Source organism: Styela clava, chromosome 5 (assembly GCF_964204865.1).
Source record: "Styela clava chromosome 5, kaStyClav1.hap1.2, whole genome shotgun sequence".
In the NCBI taxonomy this organism is placed as follows: Eukaryota; Metazoa; Chordata; class Ascidiacea; order Stolidobranchia; family Styelidae; genus Styela; species Styela clava.
In genome coordinates, this window is record NC_135254.1 from 11,177,279 (window position 1) to 11,183,523 (window position 6,245).

A 6,245-nucleotide genomic window follows, 5' to 3' on the forward strand; every position below is an offset into this window, starting at 1 on the left:
GTTTTGAATTACTGTGTGCTTTTAATAAATTTTTGTTCATGCTGTGAGTTGTTACCTTATGTGCTTACCAGTAGTTAGTAGAGAAAAAATAAAAAAAAGAATTTTATACCAATTTTCATTCAAAATTTAAAGGTGCGCGTTATACACGAGTGCGCGTTATAATTGAATAAATACGGTACATTCTCTTAATTTGGAGATGCTTGGGAGATTGTTTGAAATCATGGTGACTACAGGCACAGTATATTCAGATATTCCAGTACGGCACAGTTCAGCAGTTCTTTGATTCAAGAATTGGCACCACAATGAAAAACATCTATTATAACAGTGCATGCAAACCCCTCCTTTACGGAAAAAGGTGAGCCTCGACATCGGCGCAAATCGATTAACCAAAGGCGCAATAACGCAATTCTAAAAACTTCACCCTCGGATTCTTTGGAAATAAATAATCCGATTCACAGACCAGTCTGGATTTCATGGCCTTTTCGAACTAGAAATCGGGCATGCAATCAGAAATTCCCGCGTGCCAATAAGAATTTCTGGCGTGCAATTATAGCTCACGGCGTGCAAAACAACTGCGCCCGCTAAACTGATTTCGACCTAAGATACCTCTCAATACATCCGCGTAAAAATAAGTTGGATCATAGCAAAAATGGACGTTTGACCTTTGACCCCCAAACCATCATTTCTATATTTTGTCACTAATTTTGAGAGTGTTTGTGCGACTTTAGATACCGGTACTGTTCAGTACATCCGTGTAAAATTATTGTATTAAAAATACGCTGAATCAGAGCCATAACTGGCCAGCGTCGGTGAGGAGGCGATTTTTCTCACGGGATTCCTATCATTCAACACGATATGGTGATTTTTGCTTCGCATTTTTCGATCAGGCCAAATCTTGCAAGCAAGTATTAGTCGACAATTGAAAAGTTATAATTTTTTGGCATCTTTATATTACTAGATTATTGATTTAAAAACTATTTAAACCGATTTACATTGGTGAGCAATTGCAAATTTTCGGCGTGCAAAATTGAATTCGCTCGCGTGCATTTTTGTGGAGCGCTAGCGCCCTCGGGCGTGCATCTGCCATGGAATCCAGTCTGGTTTACAGAGGGAACAAAAAATTTTAGTAGCATTCGAGAATTTTTAAACAAGATTTTGATCACATGAAATCATATAAAGTAACAGTATAAGTTTATTTTGACTCCATATTCTGCATAAAAGACCATAAAACAATTGCTGAATTGATAAAAACAAATAAATAAAACTGATTACAGAATCCTGGAATCAGGCAAACAAAACTTTAATAAGGAGGTTCAAAATGTCCGATTCTCAACGTGAAGGCAGCCACATGTCACAGCCGATTTAAATTATTATCAAGACAAGAATTTCGAATCTTACGCATCTGAAGTCAGGAAATTGTCTGGTTCTGCTATACTTCCACGTTCAGACATTTCAGAGACAGAGCATGTTTATTGAGCCAAATGTTGGGACAGCTGGACAGATTGGAAAACTGAGGACTGATAACTTTGGTGTGAGGGATTTATATTTGAGAATCAAACTTTAAGGCCTACGGTACAGTATGATAAGTATATTTTGATTTTCCCGCAAAAAAAAAAATTACACACAAAACACAAACAATGCACACAGAGAAAATTGGAAAAATCAGGTAAACTGGCAAAACATTTATAACTGTATAAAGATTTAGGCTAATACATGTGAATACTGAAATATAGGCTACAGTACATGCGCCAGTTTACCCACATTCAACACACAAATATCAGAAAATATATTCAAAATAAAATAGAAAAAGTTTATTTCGACTCCATAATAATCTAACCCATTAGGCCTACTGCATTATATTAAAATGAGGTTATTATTATCATCAGTTATATTATTATAATATTTTATACCGTACATATCTGCAGACTGCATATCATACCAGCATGAGAATGTACGGTAGGTACCGGTACGGTACCGTGTGGTACCACTGTATCCTGGTATCGGTTTCTCATTTGCTTCGACTGCTCGATGCTTCGGAAATACCTGTATATACAATTTAATCAGTGTAAAATCTGAGAAAACATGTAAATCCCAAAAGCTAAAACTGACAAAACCTTCCAAAGCAAAACAATGCTCTGCTCGCCACCTCCCGCGCGTTGTAGTCTCGAAGACAGCCTGACAATACATGTAAATTCAAGAGAAAGTTGCAGGGATTTGATAGGATTCTCCACATTATGCCTTTACGGTCTAAAATACGAAATCTAGAAAGAAAAAATATTATACCAGTTTATTTTACCAGTCTACTTCATCTGTCCGAGAATGTAATAAAATCATTTGCAAATTGACATCCGCTACAATCATTGTTTAGGCCTTTGCAAATTTATAAAGCCTGCTCAATTGGCACTCTTCGATCAAAATATTACTCATTATTCTAAAAAAAAATTTTCACAGTTCATTTATTTTTTTTCAAATTATCTTTGTTTGGTATATATCACGATAATACGGACACTTTGGTTATTCTGAAAAGGCTGTTATCGGCCATGATGTACCGCATGTGCCCCAAGCCGGTCCCCAATGTACGTAAATTACCGACAGGAGATTGTTATTTATTTCAAGTATTTTCGAAGAAGCAATAAAAAGACAAAATCGAAATATTGTGCGTCCCACTTTAAATCACCTCAAGTTTTTGCACACGGTAGGCCTACAACCAGCTAACTAATCCCATCCTATATATTAGGAAACAGCTGATTTGGAAACGACTGTTGCATATCATACAGATCGAACAACTCGGAAATAATTTCAAAATAATGATCCTTATCTTTCGATGTGAGTCAATGGCGCATAACCTGCGTTCAAGATTGTTTTATCTTAGTAAATATCGTTGCAAGATGCAATGAATTCAATTTGCAACGCTAGTTTTAGGTGTCACATGAGTTTTAAGGAAGCAAGCTCGTGGGCAATGGTACGATGCGCACCTTCGTTATTTAAACTTCCCAGGAACAAGGCTCCTATTAAGTAGATGTGTATGGAAATACAGCTATTAACGAACGAGAAATGTCTATCTACCCCATTTATTACACTCGAGGTGATGGTGGTACCGGTGTAGGATTTTGAAACGCAACGTGGATTTCTGCTGGAAATTGATATGTACCTAGAAGTCGGTGCTTATTTTCTTCAATAAAATTTATTGAAAAAAAAAATTATATTACTGTTGTAAATATGTCATTTTTTTAATAAATTCACAATCGCGATCAGACTAATCCAAAATTCATCTTCGTTCTAATCAGATTACGGTACGTTTTGCACATTGTGTAAATAGCTTTTTATAAACCGAGAGTTCAATAAAAAAAAAGAATCTGTGACAATTTATGTATTTATTCATGTGTTGGATTGGGTGACTCAGATGACCGTAAATGGTCGTATTGTTACCTCCCAGTCATACCAAATACTTTTGTTTTACTTATATTATGTGTATTCTGGTTGACGAAATAATAAATTCTCTCGCTCTCTCTACTCACTCGGTGCTGCCTTTCTTTAGAATGCCGTTCCCATGGCTACCTCACTTGACGGGGGCCGGGAGTCCGATTTTTGCATGTTATGAGTGTTGTTGTTGCTGTGAATTTCTCGATGTTTGACTTTTATTTTCTTCTGATTACCCTAGACTTAATCACAGGTGTCACTGCTTGATAACCAGTATTGGTACTTCCCGCCCCCCTCCACCATGTAATAATATTTTTACGTTTTTTTTTTGTACAAAATGTATTTACATGATGGTGAAAAAAAATAGGATACCGATTGTTGAGTGCACAGGCACCTAACCATTTGCTGCGGTAAGATGGTCCACCAGAATGCAGACCCATGGAACGATAAACTGGTGCTGTTTAACTATCGCGGTACTGCCTTTGGACTGCTAACTGCACTAGAGTCTGTGGTTTGCCGAATGAATAACTTCTTTATTATTACGCAAAATAAATTGCCTGATGGATCTGCATATTTAGGGTTGCCATACCGTCCGGAAAATTCCGGACATGTCCGGAATTTAGGGTTAAATTTTACGTCCGGGAGGAATTTTAAAAAATGCTCAAATGTCCGGAATCCGGAATTTTACTGCATCTGCAATCGTACTGTGCACACTGCTAATACTATGAGGTTGTGTGGAATTATGATGTAACAGAGCGTTTTCCTTATCAATGATGTTTACCACTTAGAACTTTCTGAATATTATTCGCTGACTGTTTTACCCGTTTAGTTGAGCAGCTGCAAGTGTATTTGATAGCAATTAGTTCCATGTTAAGTTAGCAGAATACAAAAGTTTTATACCACGAAGCTTTACTTGTGGATTTTTTTATTTGAATAAGAAGCTAGTCAGGAATTCGGGATCGAAAGTGCTAGTCCCTGAAGCCATTTGGTTCAGTTAGTCTGGTGGTAAATTACTTTGTTTTCTAGAGTACTTCTGTTTTACTCAAAAAGATTTTCCCTGATTCTAATGTAACGAGGAAGTTTAGTAGTGGCCGCATAAAGACAGAAAAAGTTGTTACTAGCTTACTTGCGCAATATTCTATTGATGCTGTTCTGAAAAGTTTTGAAGAAAACGATATCGCAACGATTTTGGCGTTGCAATGAACTGAAATTATTTCCTACAATTATTCAATATTTTGACTGGAGGAAAGGTGGTTTGCAATCAAAATTGATTGAGTTTACGAACAAGGCAAACTAGACTGCCGACACAATTGCCACTTATGTAATAGACACCTTAGAAGAAATGATGCTTTTGAAAAAATGTGTGGCATTTACAGGAGACAACTGTAAATGCCCCATTGAGGAGAATTTGATCTCCAGAAAAATATGCATGGTCAGAAGAGTAAATTTGTAGTGACTTGACTTACAAGCGTGCCTGTAATTTGTTTTAAGCATGTAATTGCTGTTCTTCCATTTTCCACTCTGAAGTTGAGATTTATTTAGAGCTATATTTAGAGAATGCTTACCCGCCTGGTGTGAGATTCTGCTTGTGACTGAAGACTAGGCTTGCACGTAATTTACGGAATTATTTCGAGTTACGGAAGCGAAGTTACGAATTACGTAAAGTCGTAATTATTGGTCGAGTGCTTTCGCGATTGCAACGAGCTCTCTTCAGAGCAGTCAATTCCGTCAATTGTAAAAACTTAAGTGTAAGTAAAAGAAGTCAGAGTTCCGGTATTCGCAGCCGTTTTTCTCTCTCTGTAAGGCAGATGGAGAAGGCATAACGCGTCATCTACTAACCTATTATCAACTTATCTAGGATGGCCAATGTTCATATCAACCGTAGATAAGGAATAGAATGGTGTTGAGACCGATGGACGTCAACACACCTGGTTTCAACTTCTTCGGGTGAAATGACTAAAGAATGTAAGAGATCAACTTATAAAACATGGTCTATTTGTAAATGCCATAATAATTAATGTCGCGCTTATCAAACAGCAATATAAAGACGGAAGAGAAATTGCGTAATGAACCAACGCAACTTAGTCTTTTCGGCATCGGTAAAGCGATTGAGACGGCAGAGAAACAACAATACGACGGGATTTCCCGTGTTTATTCTGCGCGAGATCCATTTTCTATTACAAAATCTTGATGTTCTGTTACCGATTTTATCTTTATATATCTGTCCGGTCTTGGCATTGCTCAATATTTTTTTTTCACAATGCCTCGCAATATGTCGGCCAAATATGATTACCTGTCTTTACCAAATGCGGCAACTTATTTTGATTTATCGTCGACTCGAATTCCACCGGCACTCGACCAAACTTGTGTCAATCTTGGCAAATAGGATTGTCGACTTGAGTTAGAAAAATAAATTAATATTTTCATGAGTGCAAAATAAATGTCACAAAATGCATTGTTTTGCGATATAACTTTGTATTTTCGGAGAAGGCATGTCATATAAGTACGGTATTTTGAATAATGCGCAAATAATTAATATTTGATCTAAATTTATCGCAAATAATGTTATAACTTTTAGGCCGCGAAATGAATTAATGTAAAATGAAGCATGGAATTCGGAATATCGTCAATAAGTCGGCATCATTATTTATTATAAAATGCTGACTAAGTAGTAAAGTCGGATATTGTAAATTGTAAAAAAAACGGTGAAATAACAAGTCTTCGTCGCGAGGCAAGCGAAAGTATAATCAAACGAGAAAATACGCTTGTAGTTGATTAATAAATTAGCAACCCGGAATTTTTATTTAATACGAAAGTCGTATTAA

General features: G+C 36.6%; 1 long non-coding RNA gene across 1 annotated transcript; it reads right to left on the minus strand.

The window, feature by feature from the left end:
- Nucleotides 1-356: 356 nt before the first annotated feature.
- LOC144422756 (uncharacterized) lies at nucleotides 357-3,991 on the minus strand. The gene is made up of 2 exons (XR_013475368.1): nucleotides 3,519-3,991; nucleotides 357-2,261 (listed from the first exon to the last, which is right to left on the minus strand). It is a non-coding gene; the product is annotated as an uncharacterized LOC144422756 (long non-coding RNA).
- Between the last annotated feature and the right edge of the window lie 2,254 nt (nucleotides 3,992-6,245).